The sequence below is a fragment of the Molossus molossus genome, unplaced genomic scaffold (genome assembly GCF_014108415.1).
Source record: "Molossus molossus isolate mMolMol1 unplaced genomic scaffold, mMolMol1.p scaffold_m16_p_10, whole genome shotgun sequence".
Taxonomy (NCBI): domain Eukaryota; kingdom Metazoa; phylum Chordata; class Mammalia; order Chiroptera; family Molossidae; genus Molossus; species Molossus molossus.
Window position 1 is genome coordinate 74,368,101 of NW_023425345.1, and position 14,787 is coordinate 74,382,887.

The following is a 14,787-nucleotide window of genomic DNA, read 5'->3' on the forward strand; positions in this document are numbered from 1 at the left end:
TCACTGTTGCAAAACTGATATTAAAAAAATAAATACTTTGGCCCTGGCCAGTTTGGCTCAGCAGTTGGAGCGTCGGCCTGTGGACCAGAGAGTCCTGGGTTTGGTTCCCTCTAGGGGTACATACCAAAAAAAATAATAATAAATACTTTGTATAAAAATTAATAATATACTAGGCCATAAAGCAAGTCTCAACAAATACCAAAATCCTGTGCTGAAGTTCTCTGACCAAAAGATAATATTCTACAAATCAATAACTAAACAGTTGCTAGAAAGTCCTCATGTGTTTGATACACTGTTATGAAAATGGACAAACTTTCATGTGCAACAGTCCAGACAAATCGTATAAGCAAAAAAGCTGATCAAAAGAAGCAATATACAGAAGAATCTAAATAGGCAAAACAAGACTATATTTTTTAAGAATACAATCATAGGTAGCTCCGTATGATCTTACTTATACGTAAAACCTTAAGAAACAAACAACAACAAAAAACCTAACTCCTAGATAAAAAAAAAAACAAAAAACAAAACAGATTGGTGGTTGCCAGAGGTGGGGAATAGGGAGTGGGCAAAATGGGTGAAGGTGGCCTGGCATGTGTGACTCACTGGTTGAGTGTGACCCATGTACCAAGAGGTCACTGATTTGATTCCTGATCAGGGTACAAACTTCCAGTTATAAAATAAATAAATAAATAACGGGGATATAATATACAGCATGGTAACAATAGCTAACGATACTGTGTTTTATATTTGAAAGTTGCTAAGAGATCAGATCTTTTATTTATTTACTTATTATTTATGTATTTATTTATTTTTAATTCTCACCTGAGATTATTTTTACATTTATCATCAGACAGAATGGGAGGGAGGGAGATAGAGAGAGAGAGAAATATTGATGTGAGAGAGACACATCGACTGGTTGCCTCCCACATGACCCAACCAGGGCCGGGGACAAACCGCAACCGAGGTACATGCCTTGACTTTGGAATCGAACCTGCGACTCTTTGGTCCACAGGCTGATGCTCTAACCACTGAGCCAAAGTGGCCAGGGCAAGATAGCAGATCTTAAAAGTTCTCACCATGGCCAGTTTGACTTAGCGGCTAGAGCATCGGCCAGAGAGACCCAGGTTCAGTTCCCACTAAGGGCATGTACCTCAGTTGCGGTTTGTCCCCAGCCCTGGATGGGTCGTGCGGGTGGCAGCCACTTGATGTGTCCCTTTCACGTCGATGTTTCTCTCTCCTTCCCACTCTATCTGAACAAAAATGTCCTTGGGTGAGGATTAAAAAAAAAAGTTCTCATCACAAGAAAAAAATTGTAACTATGCATGGTAATGGATAAACCTATTATGATTATTTCATAACATACAAATATCAAATTATGTTATGTACCTGAAACTAATTTAATGTTATACATCAATTATATCTCAATTTTTTAAAAGGAAAGAAAATTATAGGTAATCTAAAAGAAAATAATTTTAACAAAAGTCTGGATAGTGGTTACCTCTAAACCATCAAATGAGGAAGGTGTACATTGGGGTGTCAATGTTCTATATGTTTACCAAAGTGGAAGTTACAAGGGTATTCATGTTATAATTATTTATTAAATTCTACATACACGTTTATGCATGTCCTCATATGTATGTTGTATTTCACAGTAAAAATTAAAGAAAGTAAATACTTTGAATGGCTACAGGTTTCTTTTTAGGGTAATGAAAATGTTCTGAAATTAAACAGTGGTGCTAGTTACACTCTGTGGATATACTAAACATCACTAAATTGCACACTTTACATGAGCAAATTTTATGGAATGTGAATTATATTTCAATAAAATGGTTTAAAAAACACTTTAGCACAGCAGAACACCCTTCTTTTCTTTACTACCTGTCATTAATTAGACGTTAGAAATGTATGAGCCTTTGTGAATCAAGCTGTGCCCTACATTTTTAGCTTTTTGTAAATAAGCCTTCTAAGTTTTTACTCAATTTTGCTCAAAATCAGTTAGAAATCTTTATTCAATATTCAATAAATGGAATACCATATTGAAGCTTTTAGCAAACTGCAATTACTGAAACAAATATTGTAAACAGTAAAACTTTTAAATTAATCTCTACAGTACAAGAGAAAACCAGAAAAAATTAATGCAAACTCAAAAAGTGTATAAGGTTAAATTTAAAATTCTATATACCAAATTACATTTTTATTTTTTACAATCTTTTATTATTATTAACATGATTTAAAGTATTTTATTTTCTAATAGATTAATGCAACTAAATAGCATTAGTGTGTCTGTCTGTGTGTGTGTTGTGTGTGTGTGTGTATTTTTTTAAACACGCCAACCTTTCCATCTCTATTAGTAAATGTAATCATTTATAGTGAATTCTCTTATTCTCTCAGATTATCAAATATGTCACATACATATAATGATAATTTTGACACTATATCATAATCATTCATCCTAATTCCCTTCTCATTTTTGGTATTTTGTATTTACCAGCTGATTTTTTTTTATTGAGGTAACATTGGTTTATGACATTATGTAAGTTTCAGGTGCACAACACTGATGTTTGTAATCTGTATACACCATAGCATACTCACCACTAGAAATCTAGTTTCCATTCATCAGCATACATTTGACCTCCTTTAGCCATTTCACCCTCCCTTCCACCCTCTTTCCCCTCTGGTAACCACCAATCCACTGTCTGTATCTAGAATTTATTTATGTTTGCTTGTTCATTTGTTTCTTCTTTTTGTCTGTTTTTGTTTTATATTCCACAAAAGAGTAAAACTATACAATTTTGTCCTTTTCTGTCTGACTTATTTCACTTAGCATAGTTCTCTCAAGGTCCATCTATGTTGTCACACATGGCAGTATTTCATCTTTTTTATGACTAAGTAATATTCCATTGAGTGTACACACATTTTTTTAATTTAAAAATTTTTTTTACTTATTTTTATTTTTTAATTAATTATTTTTTAATATTATATGAGTTTCAGGTATACAATATAGTGATTTGACATTTGTATACCTTATGATGTGATCACAATAAGTCTAGTAACCATCTGTCACTATATGTACCACATCTTTATCCATTTATTGGTCAATGGACACTTGGGTTTGGAACTCCTTTTTTTTTTTTCTTTATTGATTTTAGAAAGAGGGGAAGGGAGAGGGAGAGAGAGAGATAGAAACATCGCTGAGAGAGAACATTGATTGGCTGCCTCCTGCACGCCCCACGCACAGGATTTGGCCCACAATCAGGGCATGTGCCCTGACCAGGAATCAAACCAGCAACCTCTTAGTGTATGGGCTGACGCTCAACCACTGAGCCACACCAGCTGGGCAAGAAACTCCTATTTTTAATGGAAAAACTTATATTTTGTATTAAAATAGAATAAAATTGAGTAGATCTATGATTTTGCAGTATTTATATTTTTTTAATGTAGCCCAAAGAAGGTACTTAGGAAAATATTTGAGCTAAAATACATATGCTTTTCAATTTAAAAAATGAAAATGGCTCTATTTAGCAGAATTTCCTCTGAAATTACTAGGTACTCAGTACTTGTAGAGTAAATATTTTCTCAATTAAAAATATTGTGAACTACAGGAAAGAGTCAATATTTTCAACAATTTCAAATTTATTAATCAATTATATGCAAGTTTATGAAAAGTTAAAAATAATAATACCATATTGAAAAAATACATTTATCATGGATAGACTCATAGAGAGCAGGCTGACAGCTGTCAGGGGATTTGGCGGGATTGAGCAAAAAGGAAAAAAAATCTCATGGACATGGACAACAGTGTGGTGATTGCCAGGAGAGGGGAGGAGGTTGGAAGGAGGTAGAGGCAGGTGTAGAGGGATAAATGGTAATGGACAGAGACTTGACTTGGGGTGGTGAACACACACACAACACAGTGTACAGATGATGTATTGTAGAACAAGCCGCAACCTAGAGACGTGCCCTTAGCAAGAACCAAACCTGGGACTCCCTGGTCTGCAGGCCAATGCTCTAACCACTGAGCTAAACCGGCCAGGGCTAATTTTTAATGATGTGTAATCAAACTAGTCCCAAAAGGGTCAAATCAATTTACACTCCCACAAGCAGTGGGTGAAAGTGCCCTGAGCCAGGACTTTAGACTTCCTATGGACTTGCTGCCTCCTCTGAAGGGTGACAGTTGCTGCTGTTCCTGAGGTGAAGGACACTCAAGATAAGCTCTGAAAACCATTCCAGGGCTTGGCTTCCTACAACTGGAAGTGAGAGTACTATTGACAATGTCAAGAGCTGCCCACTTGCTCCTTTTGCAGTAAGGAACCATGCAGTCCTGGCCGGTTTGGCTCAGCGGTTAGAGTGTCAGCCCTCGGACCAATGAGTCACGGGTTCGATTCTGGTCAAGGGCATGTACCTCAGCTGCAGTTCACCTTTGGCCCTGGTTGGAGTCGTGTGGGAGGCGACCACTCGATTGTCCCTTTCACATCGATGTGAATATTTACTGAGTGACTACGAGCTACAAGGTCTGAGAGATTAATTTTACTGATCCATTCATTAATTGATTTCCTTCCCAGGGGCTAAGCTCTTTTGTAATGCCAGTGCCCTCTAAACATTCTGCATTTTACCTATATCAGTTGGCAAGATAAATAGGTCTTCCTACTAGATCTACTTGAGCAAAATTTTTAAAACAATAAAATCTCCTATAGTATCCACTAAATTCAAATTACTACTGCCTACTCAAAAAACTGATTTTTTTACATTAAACAAATGCTTTTTTTTAAATTTTTTTATTATTATTTTTTTTTTATCCTCACCCGAGGACATTTTTCTATTTTTTGTTCAGGTAGAGTGGGAGGGAGAGAGAGGAACAGAGAGAGAGAGAAACATCGATGTGAAAGGAACACATCGAGTGGCTGCCACCCGCACGACCGACCAGGGCCAGGGACAAACTGCAACTGCTCTTAGCGGGAACTGAACCCGGGTCTCTCTGGACTGCAGGCTGACGCTCTAACCGCTGAGCCAAACCAGCCAGGGCAACAAATGCTTTTTGATTGTTTACTATACACAAGGCATAGTAATAAGTGTTTAAAGAAATAGTTCCGACTAGCTGGTGTGGTTCAGTGGTTGAGCGTTGACCCATGCACCAAGAGACTGCTGGTTCAATTGCCTGTGAGGGCACATGCCCAGGTTGTGGGCCCAATTCCCCAGTGGGGGACATGCAGAAGGTGGCCAATTGATGTTCTCTCTTATAGATGTTTCTCTCTCTCCCTCTCTAAAACCAATAAAGAAAAAATAAATAAAAAACAAAAAAGAAGACCCTTCAACATTTCATATAATACTGGTTTGGTGGTGATGAATTCCATTAGCTTTTTCTTGTCTGGGAAACTCTTTATATGTCCATCAATTCTAAATGATAGCTTTGCAGAATAGAGTAATCTTGGTTGTAGGTCATTGCTTTTCATCACTTTGAATATCTCTTGCCACTCCTTTCTGGTCTGCAAAGTTTCTTTTGAGAAATTGGCTGACAGTGTTATGGGAGCTCCTTTGTAGTTAACTGCTTTTCTCTTGCTGCTTTCAAGATTCTCTCTTGGTATTTAACCTTTGGCATTTTGATGATGATGTGTCTTGGTGAGGACCTCTTCAGGTTCATCTTGTTTGGGACTCTCTGTGCTTCCTGGACTTGATGTCTGTTTCCTTCACCAAGTTAGGGAAGTTTTCTGTCATTATTATTTCAAATACGTTTTCAATTTCTTGCGCTCTCTCTTCTCCTTCTGGCACCCCCACAATGCAAATGTTGGCTTGCTTAAAGTTGTCCCAGAGGCCCCTTACACTGTCCCCATTATTTTGGATTCTTTTTTCTTTTTGCTATTCTGGTTGGGTATTTTTTGCTTCCTTATAATCCAAATCAATGGTTCGCTTCTTGGCTTTACCTACTCTCCTATTGATTCTCTGTAAATTATTCTTTATTTCAGTTAATGCATTCTTCATTTCTGACTGGTCCTTTTTTATGTTGTTGATGTTCTCACTGAGTTCCTTGGAGTTCTTACTAAGTTCCTTGAAGGTCTCACTAAGTTCCTTGAGTATCCTTATAATCAGTGTTTGACCTCCACATTTGATTGATTGCATCTTTCATTTTGTTTAGTTCTTTTCCCAGAGTTTTATTCTTTTCTTTCATTTGGGACATGTTTCTTTGTCTCTTCATTTTGGCTGCTTCCCTGTGTTTGTTTCCATGTAGAGTTGCTATGTCTCCTAGGCTTGGCAGGGTGGCCTATTGCAGTAGGTGTCCTATAGGGTCCAGTGGCACAGCCTCCCTGATCACCCCAGATGGGCCCTCGAGGTGTACCCCTACTATGGACTATACACCCTTCTATTGTAATTGAGTCCTGATTGCTATTGGTACGTCAATGGGAGGGATTTACTCAGGCTGATCAGCCGCAAGGACTGGCTGTGCCCAATGACCTCTGACTACCTTGGAGGATCAGCTGTGCAGGGGCCCACCACACAGAGCAAGACTTACTTCAGCAGGGCTCTTGTACCCACTGAGTCCACTCATTGAGTGTGTCACTTGTGGACGTGGTTGGGTGGTGGTGCTTTGACATGGTCTGGAGCTGTCCACTGGGTGTGCTGGCTCTGGAGCAAGGTCAGTCACTGCCTGTGATCTGCCTGGGGCCACCCGGCATAAGCTACAAAGTGATCTGCCAATGGCTGCTTCTTGTGCTGGGCTTGGAGGTGCCCAGGAAAAGCCAAGTTGTGAACCAAGGCTGGCTGCTTCTAGTGCCAGGCATGCGGCCACTTAACAAGAGGTATGGAGCTCGCTGAGACCAGAGGCTGCTTGTTTGAGAGATTTTAGGAAAATCTGAAGCAGGATCCAAGACAGGCAAAACCTATGGTAAAGCCAGTGGAAACAGCTTGGGTGGGCCCAAAATTTGGGTGGGGCAGAGCCTCAGGAAATCACCAGGGCAAGGCAAACATTGTAAGCCAGAGAAAACCCTCCCTTATCAAATCCAAATGTAAAACCTTCTAAATTAGAGCTTCAGTAAAAGATTCTCCATGTGGCCCAACTGGTTTGGCTCAGTGGTTGAGCACTGACCCATGCACCAAGAGGTCACCAGTTTGATTCCTGGTTGGGACACATGCCCAAGTTGTAGGCTGGATCCCCATTGGGGGGCATACAGGAAGCAGCCAATCGATGTTCTCTCTCATCGATATTTCTGACTCTCTCTCCCTTCCTCTCTCTCTAAGGTCAATAAAGGACAAAAAATAATGTATATATACATATATATATAAAGATCCTCCATTCCTCCATGTGCCTGTGTGTGCTCTGGAAGAGGGGCTATGCAAGTCAAGTGTGCCTCAGTCCTCTGATTTCTACTTCTCCTTGCAGCTTTCTCGCTCTGATTCCCACCACACCACAACATCTCCATTCCCCTTTAAAACTCCAACTCAAATGTGGGAAAAAACTTCTTTTCCCTGTTAATCCTTAGCACAATAAGGCAAACTGGGATTTTCTAAAGGAGTTAAATAGTGATTTGAATGTTAAAAGGTTATTCAATGTTCAAATCACTATTTTGTGATTTGGTCTAGGAATGAGTCAAGTAATCCAAGAGACCAGTTGTAAGTGGTAGTAGATTAGTAGGCAGCAGCCTCATGCAAGTGGACAGGACATTATGTACGCAGGAAGCCAGAGGAGGTGCCTGCCCATGGTAACAACTCATGCAATTTTCTCGATTATTTCCCTAGTCCCTTCCTAAGTAATATAATATGCACACTGTAATAGATATATACCAGTCATGGAGTGTGGAAGGCTAAATAATGTTTCCCAAAGACATCAGGTCCTAATCCCTTGAATCTGTAAATGTTATCTTATATGGCAAAGACTTTGCAAGTGTGATTAATTTCAGGATCTTGCGACAGGGAGACTGTACTAGTGTGGCTCAGTAAATTGAGCATCTGCCCATGGACTGAGAGGTCCTGGTTTGATTCCCAGTCAGGGCACATGCCCAGGCTGTAGGCTCCATCCCCAGTAGTGGGTGTGCAGGAGGCAGCCAATCAATGATTGTCTCTCATCGATGTTTCTATCTCTCTCTTCCTTCCTCTCTCTGTAAAAAATCAATAAAAACATATTTTTTAAAAAAAGAATATTTGAGTATGCTCTAAATGCAATCACAGATATCCTTATAAGAGAGGTAGAGGCAGATTTGAAGACCAATAGAGGAAAAGAAGGCATTACCTCAGAATATCTGAAAAAGCTTCTACTCCATACTTGGAGCTACAGTAGACTCCTTCATAGAAAGCAGTTCTTCTCAGAATTCTAGAGACATTGACAATCTCCCCACACTCACCCCAGTCTCTTCACCAAGGGAAGCATGTTCAAGGTTACTGCTATCAAACCAATGAGGTTCACTTTGAGGACATTCACACAGGCTTCATTCGTTTGCCACTCACTGTAGCCAATAGTGGGGAAAGCGCCTGCATTGTTGACCAGGTCCCAGAGTCCTAAAACAAGAAAAGTCAGAGCAGGAGTTCATTTTCAGACAACAACAGACTGTTTAGCTTGATAAATCTTCCTGCTGAAAGCAACTAAAATTGCTAAAAATATATATCTTTTTAATCTTCTTAACTATATCTATTAGTTAACAAGAAAGTAAAGAAAATTTAGGCCAAAAAACTAAGAGAAGACAGAAATACAAAGAGAATAGAATACAGAGAGAATACATAGAACACTGATGCTGGCTTTGGATTTGAGGGAATCTGCTAACCAGTGTGTACTTGAACTTCAGTATTTTCTAGCCTCAAACAACATACACATTAGGAAGATATTAAAGTCCTGGACCTGCCCTGGCTTGTGTGGTTCAGTGGTTAGAGCATCGCCCCATGCACCAAAGGTTTAATTCCTGGTCAAGGTCACATATTTAGGTTACAGATTTGATCTCTGGCCCTGGTCAGGGCATGTGCAGAAGGCAACTGATCGATGTGTCTCTCTCACATCCATCTCTCTCTTTCTCTCTCTCTCTCTCTCTCTCTCTCTCTCTCCACCACCTCACCCCCCTCCCTCCACTCTCTCAAACTCAATGGAAAAAAATATTCTGGGGTGAGGATTAAAGTCCTGGTCCCACCTAATGTAGAGAGTCTAACAAAAGGCACTTTCTTCATTAAACTGGGATCCTAAATAGCTACACTACCAGTTTAACGGTGAGAGAGAAAGTCCCTCCTAAGAATTGAAAGTAAAGCTGCCTGTCTTGAACTTTGGTGTTGGAGGGAGGCGGAAAAAAATCACTGTTGAGGAATTATAACCACAAACCATCAATCATGAGAGTTTGCAGCCAAATTCACACTATCAGGGTGGTCCAAAAAACCTTGAGCCAAGAATTATGTTCAAGGTGCCCCCTGGCACCCAACAGAAGCAAATATATATCCTTTCTGGAGAAATACTTGTCAAGGCCTCAAGAAATCACCAGAGAGAGTTACTAAGAAAAGCATCATTTTCAAGAATCAGCATAAATAAGATGGCAGAAAAAGACTCACAAAGACTTGAGATACCATAATATAAAATATGTGTGCTACATACAACTTTAATATAAGAAGGGACTGCAAATATTAATAAAGAACACGTTTACTCAAACTTTTGTCCACTTTGAATTGGTTTCTTTTTTCACAATTAAGGTTCTTTGTATGTTCTGAATTTAAGTATTTTATCAAATAAAGGTTTTGCAAATATTTTTAAAAGAAAAGAAAATATTCATAAAGACAAACTACTATAACATTGATCAAGCAGCCCTGGCCAGTTTGGCTCAATGATCGGAGAAACAGCCTGCGGACTGAGGCGTTGCAAGTTCAATTCCCAGTTAAGGGCACATATCTGGGTTGCAGGTTTGATCCCCGGCCCCAGTGGGGGTCATGTGGGAGGCAATCGATTGATGTGCCTCTCTCACATCAATGTTTCTCTTTCTCCCTTTCTCTCTCTCTCTCTCTGTCTCTCCCCACCACCCCACTTCCACTCTGTTTAGAGAGCAATGGAAAAATATCCTCGGGTAAGAATTAAAAAATAATAATAATAATAAATTGATCAAGCAGATTTAGAAAAGAACCAAAGAGAACTTCTAGGGGAAAAAGTAGTATAACAACTGAAATTCATGCATAATTTTTTTTCTTTATTGATTTTAGAAAGAGAGAAAGGGAAAGAGAGATAGAAACATTGACGAAAGAGAACATTGATTGGCTGCCTCCTGCACGCCCCCCGACACTGGGGGTTTGGCCCACAAACTGGGCATGTGCCCTGACTGGGAATTGAACCGGCAACCTCTTGGTGTATGGGTTGATATTCAACCACTGAGCCACATCAACCAGGCTCAGTGGATAAATCTGATAGCAGATAGATATACCAAAGGATGTAAAAGAAATAATAAACAGCCCTGGCCGGTTTGGCTCAGCGGTTAGAGCGTCGGCCTGCGGTACAGAGAGACCCGGGTTCGGTTCCCGCTAAGGGCATGTACCTCAGTTGCAGTTTGTCCCCGGCTCTGGTCAGTCTTGCGGGTGGCAGCCACTCGATGTGTTCCTTTCACGTCGATGTTTCTCTCTCTCTCTGTTCCTCTCTCTCCCTCCCACTCTACCTGAACAAAAAATGGAAAAATGTCCTCGGGTGAGGAAGGAAGGAAGGAAGGAAGGAAGGAAGGAAGGAAGGAAGGAAGGAAGGAAGGAAGGAAGGAAGGAAGGAAGGAAGGAAGGAAGGAAGGAAGGAAATAATAAACAAAATAACTTTCTTATAAAAGACTTCTTTTTGCCCTGGCTGGTATGGCTCAGTGGTAAGAACATTGCCTGCAGACCAAAGAGTCCCAGGTTCAATTCCGGCCAAGGGCATGTACCTCGGTTGAGGTCCATCCCCAGCCCCAGTTGGGGTTGTGCGGGTGGCAACCAGTTGATGTGTCTCTCTTACATCAATGTTTCTCTCTCTCTCTTCCTCCCTCTCACCCTCCAATTCTATCTGAGGATTAATATAAAAATGTCCTTGGGTGAGGATTAAATAAATGAATAAATAAAATAAAAAGACTTCTTTTCTATTTTTGTGATTAGAAATGAGAAAAAAATGTATATATTTTTAAAATGTGCATTCAGAGAAAATCACACATACAGATTTACAAATTTGGGATGTTGTAAAATATTTCATATTCTGCTTTTTGTTAAAGGTGTATTATAAATATTTCCCCATGTTATTAAAAAGTATTCACAACTATAAAAAAAAATAGCAGATAGACATAGTGGAAAAGAGAAAGTAGTGAGCTGAAACATAGAAAAAGGAAAATATGAGAATACTGCACAAAGAAAAAAAAAAAAGATGGAAAATGTGGAAAAAAGAGACACAAGAACAGAGTGAAAACATCTAACGTACCTAATCAGATCAAGAAAAAAGAGAAGGGTATAAAACAAAGGCATTATCTGAAGTAACAATGGCTGAGAATTTTCCAGAAAGATACTAATCTATAGATTCAAGAAAGCAAATAAATCCCAAGCAGTATAAAGAAATTCACATGAGACACACTAAAATAAAGCTTTCATAAAATCAAAGAAAAAAACATGGAAGTAGGGAACAGAATGATAAACCGCAGAGGGAAAGGGGGTGGGAGGAGGAAAGAGATAAACCAAGAAACTTATATGCATGTATGCTTAACCAATAGACACAGACAACAGTGCAGTGAGGGGAGGGGGTATCAATGGGGTAGAAGGAAGGACATCTGTAATACTTTCAACAATAAAGATAAATTTAAAAAATAAAAAATAAATCAAAGAAAGAATATACTTAAATAGTCAGAAAAGACAGATTATATACACCAGGTCAAACAAATGAACTGACAACTGACTTATCAGCAGCAACAACAGAAGCCAGAAGACGATGGAATATCTTTAATGTGCTGAGAAAATAATTATAAACCTAAAAATGCTTAATTGGCAAAGATACCTTTCAAGAATGAGGGCAAAATAAAGACATTTTAAGAAATGTTAAAAAAGAAAAAGAAAGAAGGAAAGATTTTGCCCCAAACACTTTCTAAAATAAGCAATTTTAGATGGCAGATTCAAGAAGAAATGATGAACAAAGAAAATGATAAATGGAATAAATCTAAACAAACATTACATATTGTAGGGCCAAAAATAGTACTAAAATAAATTAATAAGTGATAAAACATAGAATAGCAATGGCAAAAATGTCAAGTTGTGGGGGTGGGTGACTGGGTTTCAAGTGGTCTGAGGGCCTTGGATTAATCAGGAGAAGGTAATGATTAATTTTACACTTGATTGATTAAAATTTCTAGATGAACCACTAAAGAAATAGAAATAGAATATATAACTTTCAATTTAGTAATGGAAAAGGTAGAATTTAAAAAATCAACTCAAAAGAGGGAAAAGAAACAGGAAAAAACGGGACAAATAAAAAGCACATATAAGATGGTAAAATAATTAATATATCAATAATTAAATAAGTGTAGATGAATGAATGAAATAGTCTATTTAAAAAACAAAAATTGGATATTTAAATATCTACCTAAATGCTATTTACAAGAGATTCCTATAAAATACAGGGATATAGAAAGGTTAAAAGTATAAGAATGGAAAAAACTCTGAGGTAACAAGTCTTTGTAACTAAAGGGTTAGTAACAAACTACACTGAGAGAGGACCAAAAAGAAAAGCCAGTTTGGTGAGGAGGAGATAACGAGAAAGTCCTCCTTTAGATTTAGGCACCAACAGAATTTCCAGACAAGAAATCCAGCAAGTAGTTGGCAATTCACATGTGTAGAGCAACAGGTAATTTAGAAATCAGAGCATAAAGGTAATAGATAAAACTTAAGGTGGGATCCATTCAGTATTTGCTGGGCCTTTAACATGTACCAGGCAATATGTCAGAAACTGGAAATACAATAATGACTAAGAGAGGCCTATGTCCTCAAGGAGCACTCTAATAGATGAGAAAATAATAACAATGCAATATTAATAAATTGGTATGTATAGCACAGAGGTTATAACTACCCATAATTCCTGACTCTGCCTGAGGTACATCCTCAATAAAAAGAAATATTTTAAGTAAGTTTTAAATTTAAAGTAAATTTGGCAAAACCCATTGAACTGTACAACACAAAGTGAACTCTAATGTAAACTATGGACTTTAGTTAATAAATGTAGTACACCAATGCAAGATGTTAATAGCAAGGCAAACTGTATAGGGAGGGTAATATATGGGAGTTCTGTACTTTCTGTTCAATTTTTCTGTAAATCTATAACTGCTCTAAGAAATAACAGCCTATTCACTAAAAATAAAATAAAATAATAAAATAAAATGAAAAAAATATTTTTTAAAGAAGAGAACCAAAGGCTGCCTATATTTTAAGTGAAAAAGCCAGGGAAGAAGAGTCAGTTTCTTAACAACACCTAGAAAATGCTTCAGCCCTGGCCGGTTTTGCTCAGTGGTTAGAGAGTCAGCCTGCGGACCAGAGAGTCCAGATTCTGTTCCTGCTAAGGGCACGTATCTCTGTTGCAGTTTGTCCCCACCCCTCGTGTGGGTGGCAACCACTCTCTCTCACATCGATGTTTCTCTCTCTTCCTCTCTCCCTCCCGCTCTATCTGAAGATAAATGTGAAAATGTCCTTGGGTGAGGATAAAAAAAAAACAAAAAAAAAACAAAAGAAAATTTTTCAAACACAAAAAATTGTAGTTATAAATATTCCACTTGCAAGGTGAGATAATAGCCTCAGATCTATTGGGCTCATTTTTCAATGTAAATATTTTTAAGAAAATGAAACACTGCAAAAGATCACAACTGCCCTTCAAATGACAAAGCCAGCCTTTTAAGCCCTGCTTTTGAGATTGATTGATTGATTGATTGATTGATTGATTGATTTACTAAACTTTAATATCTTCACACCTAAGTAAATGAAAGAAGAAAAATACTTCTTCATAGCTCTGTCCCCCACATGCTCCTTCACCCACTGGGTAGCTGCAGCGATGCTTTCTGTCTTGGTGACATCCAGAATCATCGTCTCCAACCTGTGTGATATCTTGCCCCTCAGCTGCTCAGTCCCTTTCTCCATCAGACATACAGCCAGCACCCTCAAGCCTCACAGGTCCAGTTGCCTGGTCAGGAGGTTCCCAAAGCCTGAGTCACAGCCAGTTATGAGGTCATATTTTCTCTGAGGTGGCTCACCACCTGCCTCTCCCCGTACCAGCGCAGAAGGTAGTATAGGCCCAGAAGGGCCACCAGGTACAGCCACATGGTGAGCTCCGTCCTATTCAAAATAAATAAAACAGCTTTCATTTTATTTCTTGCTTGTTTCTTTAACTAGTATCTACTGAGTATTTACTACATGCCAGGCATTGCACTAGGTGCTGAGGACTCTGTATTAACTAATATTTTGTCCTACCCTCAAGGAGCCGCAGACTAGAGAGAGAAGTCAGGGAGGTAAGCAAACAAATGCAATGCTGTGTGGTGGTTGCCATAACAGAATTATATACACAGTCTAACGAGACTGCAAAAAAAAGGATGACCCAGTGCCTACAAAGTTAGAAACACCTTCACAGAGGCAATGATTTTGGAATTATTTCCTTTAGGATAGGTTAAGAATTCAAAAAGTAAACAAGGCCCTGGCTGGTTGGGCTCAACAGTTAGAGCATCGGCCCTTGGACTGAAGGGTCACGGGTTCAATTACTAGTCAATGGCATGTACCTGGGTTGCAGATTTGATCCCCAGCCCTGATTGGGGTCATATGGGAAGCAACCAATGGATGTGTCTCTCTCACATTGATGTTTCTCTCCCA

General features: G+C 38.8%; 1 pseudogene; it reads right to left on the bottom strand.

Annotated features, from left to right (window-relative positions):
- Positions 1–14,246, bottom strand: part of LOC118624363 — a 29,446-nt pseudogene extending 15,200 nt beyond the window's left edge.
- Between the last annotated feature and the right edge of the window lie 541 nt (positions 14,247–14,787).